The sequence below is a fragment of the Cryptomeria japonica genome, chromosome 3 (assembly GCF_030272615.1).
Source record: "Cryptomeria japonica chromosome 3, Sugi_1.0, whole genome shotgun sequence".
NCBI lineage: Eukaryota > Viridiplantae > Streptophyta > Pinopsida > Cupressales > Cupressaceae > Cryptomeria > Cryptomeria japonica.
In genome coordinates this window covers 914355961-914371181 of record NC_081407.1, presented here as the reverse complement: position 1 = coordinate 914371181, position 15221 = coordinate 914355961, and positions in this window count along the sequence as shown.

Genomic DNA, 15221 nt, shown 5'->3' with positions numbered 1-15221 from the left:
TCATTATATTGATCCACTGGTCAATCTTTATATTGTGTGATGTAATTTTGTAATTATGAGTTGAGGGTTTAGTCGACCTTGTCGTCAAGGTTGATCAATTGTATAAATAGGTGATATTGTCATGTAATTTGGGTATCAAAGTTGTGTCTGCATTATCAGAGAGTGATATATATGCAAATAAGGATTTATCTTTTGATGTAGTGCATTGAGGAGAGATTGGTGTTTTAGAGCAAACAATTGTGCTTAACCGGAACTATCATCAGGCATTTGGAGATGCTATTATTGCAGTTCATTCCTACCAGATTGTAGTCTGAATCTTGTTGTAAGTCAATGAGACTTCCCTGAGGGTTGTATCCTTTCAGGTCATTATATTTTGAGTAATGAGCTCTAGGAAGTGTGCCTAAATGCATGTGCATTCCCCATTGTAATATTTTTACATACTACTGTAGAGTATCATCTTTTTGTGGGTAGGTTCCCATCGTGGTTTTTCCCTTAACCGGGTTTTCCACATCAAAATCTTGGTGTTGTGTGTTATGTTATCGATTTCCTTATCTTTGTTATTGTTTCAGTTTATTAGATCTTTTTTTGTGATTAAGTTTATAGATCCGGTGAAAAATGACTCACCCCCCTCTCAGTTTTCTCTCATTATTGTTGCCAACAATTAGTATTAGAGGTAGATCCTCTGGAAGAATCTTAACCGCTTGAGGAGATTTGAGATGGCAACTAGAACTGGAGGTGTTATCTTTAAGAAGGAGAGTCTGAGATTTGATGGTAGTAACTATTATATATGGAAGAACTAGATGGAAGTGCACTTGATATTTCTTGGAGAAGATTATTGGAAGATTATAAAGAATGCCTATTCCGCTCCTCCAAATGGACTGGTTACTGTTGATGAGATCAAGGAAGCTAAACATAAGATTAGAGTGAAGGAAGCATTGCTAAGTGCCCTGACTGATTTAGAAATAACAAATGTAATGGGACTTCATACTGTACATGAGATTTGGGAGAATCTTGAGACCCTGTATGAAGGAGATAAACAAGTCAAAGTTGCTATGTTACAGAGTTTGAAAAGGGAAATATGAGATGTTGAAGATGGGAGAAGATGAGAACATGAATACCTTTATGGATAAGGTGAATGACCATGTCCTAGGTATCAGATGTGCCGGTGGAACCCTTGAGGAAGATAAAATTGTTGCTAAGGTGCTGAGATCTTTGCCTCCTGCTTATAAACATAAGGTAGTTGCTATTGATGAGATCCAGAGTGTGACTACAGTGACAAGAGATATGTTGGTTGGAAAGATTGGTGCATTTGAGCTAAGCAAATTTGGTGAATCACATGGAAAGTCTGAGAAAGAATTTAGAGATTCTGTATCCGGTAAACAAAAGTATGAACCTGAAGAATGCAGAATATCTAGATATGAAAGAAAAAGGAGAGAGATGGAAGAGAAAGAAAGAGAACTGGATGAGCTTGAAGCATTGATTGCCCAGAGATTGCCTAAGGGAGCCAGTAAGTATGATGGAAAATTGCCTTTGAAATGTTTCTCTTGCAATAAGGTAGGACATTTTGCTTCTAGGTGCCCAAAGAGAATGGCTAAATATGTCAGGCATGATAAATTTGATAAGCATGACATAAATGACATATATGAGAAGCATGAGAACTATGATAAGTCTTACAAGTCTAACTAGAAGTATAGGAATCAAAAGAACTTCTATTATGTTTCTGATGAAGGTGTTACAGATGAAGAATCGGAAGGAGATGAAGTTGTATTTCTTGCCATTAAGGAAGATGCACCAGTGCCTGTTCATCCCACTAGCTGCACTATTGAGGAGAAAGTTTTAGCTACCAAAGTTGAGGAAAGAGATGAATGGGTAATAGACAGTGGTTGTTCACATCATATGACCTGTGATAAAAGCAAATTTGTGAGTATGGAAAGGTATGATGGTGGAATAGTGAGATTTGGAGATGACAAAGCCTTTTTGATCCATGGTAGAGGTTTTATATCCTTTGATGGTAAGCATAATATCGATGATGTCTTGTATGTTGAAGGTTTGAAGCAAAATCTTTTGAGAGTTGGACAAATGGTTGCCAAAGGTTATGATTTACAATTAAAGAATAGTAAATGCACGATCCTAAATGCCTTCGGTATAGAGATTGTATCTGGGACTAAGATTGAAGGTAATATTTTTCATTTAAATGTTGGTGAGAAAAGTTGTTTTATTGCTCAGATTGATGAAAGTTGGTTGTGGCATAGGAGAATGTGTCATGTTAACTTTGATTCAATGATTAAGATCAGTTCTATTCAAGTTATTAGAGATCTGCCTGAAATTGTTAAGCCTGCTAATCCGGTATGTAAAGAATGTCAGTTGGGTAAGCAAACAAGAATTTATTTCAAGAGAAAACAGTATATATCTAATGGATTGCTAGATCTTGTGCATACTCACCTGTGTGGACCTAAAAATGTTAGAAGTGTGCAAGGTGATAGATATTTTATGTTGCTAATTGATGATTATTGTAGGATGATGTGGGTTGTCTTTTTGAAGGAAAAATATGAAGCATTAAACAAATTCAAGATATTCAAAGAAAAGGTTGAGACTGAGTCAAGATTGAAGGTGAAATGTCTGAGATCTGACAGAGGTGGAGAATTTAGTTTTAGTGAGTTTGATTCATTCTGTGAGAAGCATGGAATTAGAAGACAATTATCTTCTCTCAGAACCCTTGAGCAGAATTGTTGAAAGGAAGAACAAGATTGTTTTGGATGCTGCAAGGACTATGTTGATTGAAGGGAATGTTCAAAAGATATATTGGAGAGAAGCTATTAGCACTGTTGTTTACACATTCAACTAAGTTCATATAAAAGGTGATACCGGTAAGACTCCTTATGAGTTATGGTTTGGTCATGTTCCTATTGTGAGATATTTCAAAGTATTTGGTAGAAAATGTTATATCAAGAGAGATGAGGACATAGGAAAGTTTGATGCAAGAAGTGATGAAGGAATTTTCTTGGGATATTCAACAAAGAGTAAAGCCTATCGGTTATATAATAAGAGACTGATAAAGATAGTGGAAAGTGAAAATGTGAAGGTGGATGAGAACCTTGGGAAAGAGATCAGAGCATGTGGAGATGATGACGGTCGACATGTTGTTCTAAGTCCTATTCAAATTGAGGAATCGAAGCAGAATGATCCGATAGAAACTGTTAATCTGGATGTTGTTATTATCGGTGGAGAGGTGCAGGAACCTGAAAATCAGAACAATCAGAAGACTTTGAGGTATGTAAGACTGAATCATTTAGAAAATTAGATTATTGGAGATAAAAATAAAGGTGTGTTGACTAGAAGAAAGCTAGTTGCTGAAGAGGTATGTTTGATTTCTAAAATTGAACCTAAAGATGTTGTTGAAGCTTGTAAAGATGAAAATTGGATGAGAGACATGGAAGAAGAATTAGATTAGATTGAGAAGAATAACACATGGGAGCTTGTGCCTAGACCTAAAGATAAGAATTTGATTGGTACTCAATGGGTTTTCAGAAATAAATTGAATGAAGTCGGTGAAGTTGTCGGAAATAAAGCAAGACTGGTATGCAAAGGATATTCACAGAAAGACGGAATTGATTATGAGGATACTTTTGCTCTGGTGGTCAGACTCGAATCTATTAGACTATTGCTTGCATATGTTGCCTATAAAGATTTCAAGGTTTATCAGATGGATGTCAAATCTGCCTTTATGAACGGTGATCTTGAGGAAGAAGTCTACATTGAGAAACCTGAAGGATTTTCATTATCAGATGATAAAGACAAGGTTTGTAAACTGAAGAAAGCTCTTTATAGATTGAAACAAGCCCCTAGAGCCAGGTATGCTAGATTGGATAAGTACTTGTTGAAATTGGGATTTAATAAAGGGACTGTTGATAGTAATTTGTACTTTAAAATTGTAAATGATAACATCTTAATTGTTGATGTCTTTGTTCTGATTAATAAGAAAAATAGGTTTTAAGGACCCGAAACCTTTAACAAAGGAGCATATAAAAGATCAACAATAAGCATCCAGTCCTACAAGGAACAACTTACAAAACAACTAGCAAAAAGGCCAGTCAACCGAAAGGACAACAAAAGAAAGGAACAACAAAGCAGAAAAACCAGAGAAATCACAACACAACTAAAAAGACTTAAGGAGATCCGCCACCTTATTCACCAGCTAGTCATAGTTTGCCGCAGTAGCTTTGAGTTCTTCCATGCCCTTGTTTGGCTTCTTCTCGTTCTTTTTACCTCTGGTCCTTGTTCCAGGTCCTTGCATTTCTCTCATGCCTTCAATGCCAAGTTCAATCTCCAAGGAGTCCTTCTCCTCCTCCAGTTTGCTGATGAGGATTTTTTTATTGCCAGTTGAGGCCTTCAGTATGTTTAAGCTTTGTTCTGCAATGCTTCTAAGGCATTCTTCAATTTTGTTGACTTTTTTATCAGTTTCTGCCATTCTTTGATCCATACCATTATCATTATTTTTTCTCTTAGTCAGGTCTTTCTCGATTTGCTCGAACTTGGGGTTGAAGGAATCTCTGATCTCTTCGGCTTTGGCAATAGTTTTAGTCAAATCTTCAACATATTTTGCCATAGATTTGCTTCTGCCAATACTGATAGTTTCCAGGATTTGAACTCTGTGGTTAAGCTTCTTATTATCCTCCACAACTTTCTTGTAACTGGTAATTAGCCAATCAATGGTGTCCACAAAACCTTTCAAACCCTCGAGAGGAGGATTTGAGGAGGGTGATTTCTCATCAGAATTGTCCTGTTCCTTATTGGAGATGTCACCAACAGTGATTCTATCAGATTTTTCATCGATCCTCTGTTCAAAACCTTCCCCAGTGGTCTTCTCCTCCAAATTTTGGTTGACTTCTGGATTCTTTCTCTGCACTTGTTCCTCCAACTCCATAACATTGACTTCATGTTTCTTCTATTTGTTCCTTGTCTGAATTTTGGTTTTATTATTCCGAGGAGACTGGGGTTCCTCCTTCTCAGAAAGCTCAGAGACCTCTTCCTCTGAGGAGGAGCTAATTTGGAGAACTTTATCTTTATAATTTTTCTTACTCTTCAAGGAGGAAGGTCTGGTTCTCACATGTTTTCTTTTCTTACCAGTTTCAGCTTCATAGTCATCCAGACTCTCCTCAGACTCACTCATCGAATCACTATCTGACTCCTCACCCATAGAAAAAACAAAATCCAACCCTTCCTCCTCAGACTTAGAGGGCTGAGAGCAGGAAATTTGGTTGGCTTTTAGGTGGTCATAAATTAATACCATAAGACCTTGATGCATGGTTGTATCACCCTTAGGGTTCTCTTTATGGGCCTTTATGGTAGCATTCATAGAGCACAACAAAAAATATGGAATATTAACTTTTTCATCATACCTAAAATGGTTCAACAAAACAAAATGGTAGCCATACAATTTTGTGAATCTACCATCCAAAGTAACATAGCGCATTATAGAAAATAAGACCTCCCTCCATGGCTTAACAAATGCCCTAGGCGGATAGTAAGTTTTACTTAGCTTAATCGTGCGCTTTTTCTCCTTTGTTGTTTCAGGATATCTTTTGATGGCCTCCTTGCTCAATTTTTTGTCTCTGTAGTAATTGCTTCCTTCCCTGCGGAGACCCGTAACCTGAGCAATGAGGTCTTCATCTATGGAGATTGATTGATCTCCCATCTTCAGAGTGCCCTTTCTCCATTTTTTATAGAAGAAATTAGTAACTGTGGCGTCCCGCCCATGGAGCCTCTCCATAAACTTGGAAAACCTGCCCTTCTGCAAAATGTTGCAGACAACCTCCTTTTGCTTCCACTCCTTGCAGTTGCTGGGTTCATAGCGGCGTCTATTTCCTCCCATTTTTTCACTTTTCAGAGCAGAAGGTCAAGAATTGCAGAGAGATTTAGGCAAGAAATTTCTCGGAACTACCAAATATACCCAGAAAGCATGGGAAGAGATAGTATGTGTCTTGTAATAAATTGTACTGACATTATTATGATTACTCATAGAACTCCTATTAATCCGTTTCATTATTACTATGTCCATTTATGATCTTTGGGGTACTATTGTATCGATCCTTAAAAATGGTTGATCTGACGTCATCAAGGAGGCACTCTTCTCCCTTCCATGTTATCATTTTATCTTGATTGACCACCACGTTGGTTGCCTAGTCAGTTGAACCATTAGCTTCACGATAGATATGAGATATGAAGCAATTCTCAAAAGTGTTGATGAGATCTCTAGCTGCCTTTATTATGTTATTGATAGTCCATGAAGGCTTAAAGGTTCCCTTTAGGCATTTGATGATGTTATTAGAATCCCCTTCAATCCATAGATAGGGATAGTTCCATCTTTTGGCAAGGAGAATACCTTGGAGTGCAGCCATTGCTTCTACCTTGTGGTTAGTTTGGCTCCCTATAGGAACAACAATCATTTCCTTACAGTTACTGTTTTCATCTTTGAGGATTGCACCACATCTCGCAGGGCCAGGATTGCCTTTTGCAGCACCATCAAAGTTGACTTTGAGCCAACCATGTGGGGGAGTATGCCATCTAGCTTCTAGTCTTTTGTTTAGTTTGGGATCAGAACTACCAACACTCTTCAGATTCCAAAAAGTTAATATGTGAGTTTCCATGGGGTTGGCAGAAATGCAAGGATCCCCAATGATTCCAATGTTCTCCACAATAGCCCATTGAATTTTCTGGAAAACAACATCCTGGGTGAGAGAAGTGTCCCTGAAAATACGGTTGTTCCTTTCTTTCCATATCCCCCACAGAATGTGAGGGAGAGATAGCTGCCAAAAAGATCTCAAAAATGGGTTAGCCCAGTGATAATTCCAAGAATGGAACAATTCACTGATAGTGTTAGGAAACACCCAATCAGTGCAAAAATTCTTAAGAAATCTTTCCCAAATTGAAGCAGTAAAGGAACAATGGATAGCCAAATGGTCCACAAACTCTTCCTCCTCAAGACATAGAGCACATCTATCAGGGAAAGAAAAGCCTCTACCCTTAAGATTATCTAAGGTCAAGATTTTATTTTGAAGGATAGTCCAATAGAAAAAGTTGATTTTAGGGATAAGACCCTTTAACCAAGCTTTAGACCAAAAAGGATTCTCCAAGGGGGCAGGGGAAAGAACACCATACATTGAAGAGACATTGATGTTGCCTTTAGGTTCATATTTCCAAATAAGGGAGTCTTCCTCTTTGTTCAGCCAAACAGAAGAAATATGGTTCTTAAGATTTATAAGGTCCAGGTGAATACTTTCAATGTTATTCCATTTATCACCTATCCAAAACCCCTTAACCAATGGGCCAAATATTCTAATACAGGGGGGAGCATAAGGGGCCCATTCAGGGATATCAACCAGAGATTTATCAAAAAGCCAGGGATCTTCCCAGAATCTAACTTTTCTACCATTGCCAACTTTCCATTTAACCCCTTTAGGAATGTTGTCTTTACACTTTGAGGCATGATTCTAGATATGGGACCCATTCATACTGAAATCAGAATTGATAAGAGAGGGAAGAGAAGAAGACAAAAGAGAGTACTTACTTCTCCAGATTTTACACCATTCACTGTTAGAGTGGAACAGTCTCCAAACCTGTTTAGACAAAAGAGCTTCATTGAGGGTCCGGATTCTTCTCAGGCCCAGGCCTCCTTTACTTTTCGGTCTGCACACCGTATCCCAAGCCACAAGAGACATTCTTTTCTTTTCCTCAACCTCTGACCAAAGAATTTGTTTTTGAATTTTCTCAATTGCATCAACATACTTAACTAGAATTCTGAAGAGGCTAAGGGCATAAATAGGTATGCTTTGAAGAGAAGCTTTTAGAAGTTGGAGCTTTCCAGCCTGACTTAAGAGGGCATCTTTCCACCCAACAAGATTTTTTAAAAATTTGTCCACCAGAGAACTCCAAAAGGAATTAGGTGGTGCAATGCCCAAAGGGAGGCCAAGATAAGTGGTAGGAAGATCAGTAATCCGACATTCCAGAATTCTGTTGATTCTATGTTGTCTTCTCTCAAGAGTGTTGATGAAAAACACTTCGCTTTTAACCCAATTGATATGTTGGCCAGAAGCAGAAGCAAACTTACATAGGATGTCCTTGAGAGTTCTAGCTTCTGAAAAGCTTGAGTCCCCCATGACAATAGTGTCGTCCACAAACTGTTGGTGGGAACAAGTATGATCAACTGAAGAAGGTTGGAGTCCATTGAAAATTCCTCTCACCACCATACTTTCCATAGATCTACCAAAACATTCAACCATAATTATGAAGAGGATAGGAGAAATGGGATCCCCTTGCCTCAACCCTCTAGAAGCTTGAAAGAAGGTGGAGGGAGATCCATTGACAAGAATAGCAAAGGAGGCAAAGGTAATAAGTTGTTTGAAGAGGTCCACACATTTGGTAGAGAAGCCATAAGCCAAAAGAACCTTCCCGAGGAAAGACCAATCAACCTGGTCATAGGCCTTAGAGAGATCAAGCTTGAGGATGAAACCCTGTTTCTTAGCTATAAAAAGAGAATGAATATTCTCATGGACAATAATGATGGAATCAAGGATTTGTCTTCCTGGCATAAAACCATTTTGCTGATGATTAATCAGAGAAGGAAGGACAATCATGAATCTGGAAGTAAGGACCTTAGAAATAATCTTATAAAAAGAATTGCATAAGCTAATTGGCCTGAACTTATACATGGAGTCAGAACCTTGAATTTTGGGGATTAATGCAATGAAGGTACCATTGATCTCTTTCAAAAGTCTTCTAGCCCTGAAAAATTCTTTGACCCCATTGGAAACATCTTTCCCAACAATATCCCATAATTCTTGGAAAAAGAACATGGGGAAGCCATCAGATCCAAGAGCTTTGTTACTATCAAAAGAAAATACAACATTTCTGATCTCCAGGTTCGAAGGTATAGAAGAAAGGGAGGCATTCATCTGCTCATCAATGAGGCAAGGAATATTCTGAAGGAAAGAATTTTGAGCATCAACATCCAGTCTATGATCCCTACAAAGAAGATCAGAAAAGAATCTTTTGGCCTCATTTCTTATCTCATCCTCCTTAACCAACTCCCCATTGTCCACAACCAGTTTTGTGATCTTGTTTGCCACTTTATGTTTGATAGTAGACATATGAAAGAATATTGTGTTCTTATCTCCTTCCTTCAGCCAAATACATCTTGATCTCTGCTTCCAAAAATTTTCTTCTTTAGTAATGATTTCAAGGTATTTTTTGAGGATCTCATTTTCTTTAGCAATTGACACAGTAAAGAATCCATCCTTCTGAATTTGGATCTGTATTTTATTGAGGTCTTCCTGAAATTTTCCTTTGGCCTCAAAAATATTCCCAAAGCTAGATTTATTCCATAACCTTATATTGTCTTTGATACTTTTGAGTTTCTTCACAAATCTATACATAATAGTGCCCTCAACTTTAATGTTCCACCATTCTTGAATTTTAAGGTCGAGATTTGGATGAAGAGTCCACATTTTTTCGAATCTAAAAGGAAAGTGCCTTCTTCTATTTATTGGGTCAGCAAAAAAAGTTATGGGATAATGGTCAGACCCAACCCGGATGTGGGCAGACAGGGAATAGTAACAATGTATGTACCAGTCATCAGAAATAAGAGCCCTATCAAGGCGAACTTGAATAAGGTCATTTCCAATCCTCCTGGTCGTCCAAGTGTAATTGCATCCCTGTATCTCCACATCATTGAGAGCCTGAGTGTTTATAAAATCCATGAGGGGCAGTCTACTTTCCAGCTGAGAAGGGTTACCACCAAATTTTTCCTCCTCTCTCAAAGGAGTGTTGAAGTCTCCCATGACCAACCAGCTTAGATTCTTGAAGCTGTCCCTTATTTCCATTAGTTTTTTTCCAAAAATTGCTTTTGGTTGTCAAGGTATTAGGAGCATAAATGTTAGTGAGGACCCATGATGTTCCATCTTTTATATGCTCAAATTTTATGCAAGAGAGATTGTTTTCTTGAATAATAACATGACCTTTAACACTATTGAGAATCCAAATAGTTGCAATGCCTCCAGAGGCACCTTTCGAGCTACCACCACTGATGCTCCCAGATTTAAAGAACTTCAGAGATTCAACCTTTTCTCTACTCATCTTAGTTTCTTGAATAAGAAAAATATCAAGTTTACTATCCCTTATCATATTCCTAATAATATCATGCTTGTGGGGATTATTTAGTCCCCTAATATTCCAAGAGATAATCTTCATAGTTACTTACCAATTCCTAACTCCTTCAGAGTCTTCTGAGTCCCATCTGCTATGTTCTTGTTGGCCTCCTTGTCTCTAACTTTGTGGTTTGAAGGTCATCCTGGGGAAGAGGAAACATACCCGACATCAACTTGAGCAATTCTGCTAGACTTCCTTAATTGGGAAGCTAAGGGAGTGGATCCTTTCTTATTCCTATATTTGGGTATTTTCCAGTCAGCTTCTTTCTCAAGAACCGCTTCAGGGTTGCTGAGAGATTCTGGAAATTTCTTCTTCATTACCCCAATTAGGAGATCTGGATTCATGTGAAGCACTATTGACTATTTTAGAAGTTTGGTCTGAATCCGAAAGGTTCATACCCAATATAGCCCATTTATGGGCTTCTTGCATTTCAGAGTTGTTCAAAAGCGAGGAAGAGTCAGTCTTTTCTTCTTGAGAGCCAGTGATCTCCCCTTCCTCAGGTTGTTCCTCTTTATTGGGCGCTTCCTTACTGGCCAAAGTATCAGCAATTACCATCTCAGCTATTTGTTTTGAGGATTCAGGCTGTTCTTTAAATTCCTCTATTCGGATCTGCCCTACCAGGGGGTTGTCTACTTTCGTTAACTCCTTCCTCAGGACTTCCTGAGTGCGGAGATTATAGACAGAGGTTGAGGATACCACTTCCTTATTTTACCTCAAGGGTCCAAAGCACTTATTATCAACAAAGTCAGCTTCCTTATTTTCTGAGTTTTTGACTTGCCATACCTTTTTTTCTGGAGCCTTTTTACTTTCAGCCGAAGGCTTGGCTTTCTTGAGCTCACCTTTAGGCTTGAGAGGACAAGATTTAGCCCAGTGACCTGCTTTCTTGCAATGAAAGCAAGAAAAGGGGATAGATTCGTATTCTATCTATTGTTTCCACGTTCCCAACTTTGACACTATGTCTATCTGTTTCGGCATATCTGCATCATGAGCTATCCCTACACAAAATCTAGCATGAGTAAGCCTCCTTTTTGAGGCTGTGACTGGGTCTATTGATAGGAGCTCACCAAAGGAGCTTTCTCTTCCTGAGAAAATGCTTTCTGCCCAATACTCAAGAGGCAGACCTAGTAACTTAACCCAAACTAGGACCTGCGCCAGAAGTGAATCATTCATGTTTAGATTCAGATGCCATTTCCAAAGGACCAAAGCTGTCTTTCCAACCATCTAAGGACTGCCACAAAGAATCCTTATTTTATCTTCTTCACATGAGAAAGAAAAGGTAAGGAGGCCTTTGGGCAAGGCCGAAATTTCAACATTACCTTTCAAAGCCCATTTCCATTTGACATAAGCCCTTACAACTTCGATATTTGGGCGCAGACCCATAAACTTGCCTACCAGGAAGTTCGACATACTGCTAATATTATGATCCAAAACTGAATCAGGGATAGAGATAGCGAACTTACCACCGGTAGAGTCAGATATATTCTTGACAGGAGGTAAAGAGGATTTTCTAGATGGTCTTGTTCCAAAGAGGGATGACCATTTTCTATATTCGATTCCATTCTCCAAGGCCTTTTCACGTGGGCTAGACCCCTTGCTGGACCCCCCCCCCCCCCCCCCCCCCGGTGACTCCAGAACCCACTTTCTTCTCCGACAGAGTACCATCAGCTTGTAGAGTATCATCAACCTTCAGAATATCCTGAGGCTTATCATTCTCCCCCATAGGACCAGCTCCATCATTCTGGTCGTCCCCACCATTGGAACCAGAGTACCCGCCTTGCAGGGAATTTGAAATTTGAATTCTGCCATTGTCGCTTACTCCAACTCTAAGCGTGTTCTCCATGTTTTGTGATTTATATTTGATGTCTTTGTTGATGATATTATCTTTAGAGGTAATGATGACTTGAGCATGAAGTTTGTCGGTGATATGCAAAAGGAATTTGAGATGTCTATGATAGGTGAGATGAAATTTTTCTTAGGATTGCAGATTTCACAAACTGGAAAAGGTATCTTTATATCTAAAATTAAATATGTCAAGGAATTGTTGAAGAAGTTTGGGTTAGATGACTCCCAACTGGTTGGAACTCCTATGGTGATTGGCTGCAAATTATCTAAGAATGATGAATCTTTGAAAGCTAATCAGAGTTTGTACAGGTCTATGGTTGGTGGACTGATATATCTTACTCGGACTAGGCTGGACATTATGCATGTTGTGTGCATGGCTGCTAGATATCAAGCTAATCTGAAAGAGAGTCATGTCACTTTTGTTGAGAGAATATTCAGATACTTGAAGGGAACTATGGATTATGGTTTGTGGTATTCGAGGAATGATGATTTCATGTTATGTGCTTACACTGATGCTGATTGGGCTGGTGATGTTGATGACCAGAAGAGTACATCTGGTGGTGCTTTTTTTTTGGGTAAGAAATTGGTTTCATGGGCTAGTAAGAAACAAGATTCAGTGTCCTTATCTATTGCTGAAGCTAAGTACATTGCTGGTGTTGCTAGCTGCACTCGGGTGGTTTGGATGAAGCAAATGTTGAAGGATATCATAGTTATTTATGATTAGCCTACTATCATATACTATGATAATTCCAGTGCTATCAACATGTCAAAGAATCTGGTGCAATATTCAAAGACTAAATATGTGTCAATCAAATATCATTACTTGAGGGAGAAAGTCAGTGAAGAGGAAGTGAAGTTGGAGTATATCTCTACAAAGGAACAAATTGTTGATATTTCACCAAGCCTTTGCCTACAGATACATTTATCTATTTGGGAGACAAGTTAGGGGTACCCACCCCTCCTAATGAGAACTAGATGCATTGAGTTGCATCAATCCGATGGACTTCACAATCTTATTTGTTTATTCGGATTGATGAGTTGGTGTTTCTCCTTTGGTGGGGTAGTCTAGTTATGTGTTTAAGGAGGAGAAATTCATGATTTGCTTATCTATGAATGAGAGTTTAGTTTTTTGTTTTAAGATCTTTGGCATTGTTGTCAAAGGGGGAGAGATGCATGTGAAAAATTATTTTATCTGCTTGATCTTAGGGGGAGTTTGCTAGAGATGTTTCTTTCTTTGCATTGACTATTTTTCACATTCATATGTTGCCATCAATGCCAAAGGGGGAGATTTTTGGATATTATTGTTGCTAGGATATGTTGTTGTCATTGATGTCAACATATTCTTGTTAGGTGATTGCAGATTGGTTCGTTGTGATTATGGTTTGCTATATGGAGTATCTTTAGTATCATTATATTCTTTTGTACTGGTTTTGCTGATCCGGGAAGCTTAATTGATCATATCAGATGATCCGGTTTTGCAGTTTGTTTTTCTTATCAGTGCTTTGCAGAGCAATATTTCCTCCGCTATATTTTGATCTTGAGCTGAGATTTTGGGATATTGTTTGGGATGATCTTGTGTATCTTCATTTCAGATGGTTCGTCATTTGGTGCTCCACAAGTTATCTTTCTTCGTGATAGTTGTTGTTGTTTGAGTGTTCTTGAGTTTGAGATGTTAACAGATGAAGATTTGATAAGTGGTGTTGATGCAGCTGTTGTTGATGATTCTAACATGCTTGCCGATGTTTCCTAATTGTGTCCTATTTGTCTCGATGATCTATATTGATCGTTGTATGGGTTTTTGGTGATTTTATTGAACCGGTGATGTTCTTTGTGTTATGTGGTTTTCCTGGTGGTGTAGCGTGTTGCGATTGATCTTGGCATGATTTCTGATGGTGTTGCGTGTTTGGATATTTGAATTAGGTGTTTTCATGCTTGAAATCATCAATATAATATGCTTAATCAATAAATAAGGATGATCACAGATCCTTAACTAATTAAACAAAATCAAACATAAACCAATATAATAAATATAAATATGAAAGAATTAAACAATTAAATAATTGAAAAATCCCCTCAATCGCATTGTAGCTTCCATTGTTTTTCTTTTAAATTGCATGGGTGGCCTCAGGTATTGAGCTAAAATTCCTGCATAGATTGGCAATTGCTTTGAAAAGTGTGATCTAGCTTGAATTGAGAAAATGATGTTGTTTATATAGATTTTCAACACAGATGAGGAGGGATTTTGAACTTAAGTCTTGATTGAGAGTGAACTAATTTAGATTGATCAGTTAACAGTCAACAAAGTTAATTGATTTCTTAACTCATTTGATTGAGTAGTCAACTAAATAGATTAGATAGTGAACTGAATAGATTAGGGAGATGACTGAATAGATTGAGGAGATGATTGGTTTGATTGATTAGTCAGAAAAGGTGATTCAGAGTGAAAAGGGGAGATTGGAGAGTAAACTGATTTAAATGATTAGTCAACTGATTTGATCAATCAATTATGATTTCAACATGTGTTGTAGAATTTTGAAATTGAATTTGATTTTCATTTTCAATTTGGATTTTTGAATGATGAAATGCACATGAGATTAACTGAAATTCAAATTTGGTGAAATGTTAATTTGATGATTTGAAATTGATGGAATTATTTGAAATTTGAATTTGGGGAATTGGAGGAATAAGTTAATTAATTTAAATAATTTAAATGAAATTGTTTAAACATTAGAAATAGGATTAATTAAATAATTAAAATTATTTCTTTAAGGAAATTAATCATAATTAATTAAATAATTAATATTTGAGATAGGGTTAACCAATTAATTAATTAAGGAATAGAAATTGAATAATAATAAGATGAAGAATGATGATTGAGTCAATTGAGAAGAATAATTAGCTTAATTAAATAATTAAAGAATTACTTAATTAATTAGGACAAATAATTAGTGTATGATATAAAAGACATTTTTCAGTGTCTACATTTGCCCCTCTTTGACACGATGTCGGAATGACATTGTTTCAAAGAAAACGAAAAAAATTATGCCCCAGTATGCCCTGGTAACGCCTATAATTTAAATATGCCCCTATGGAAAAAAGTGGTCGAAAAATTATGAAATTGAGACCATTTTTTCGATATCATGGTAATTAGCGATCAGGCGAAGTTTTCTGCAATT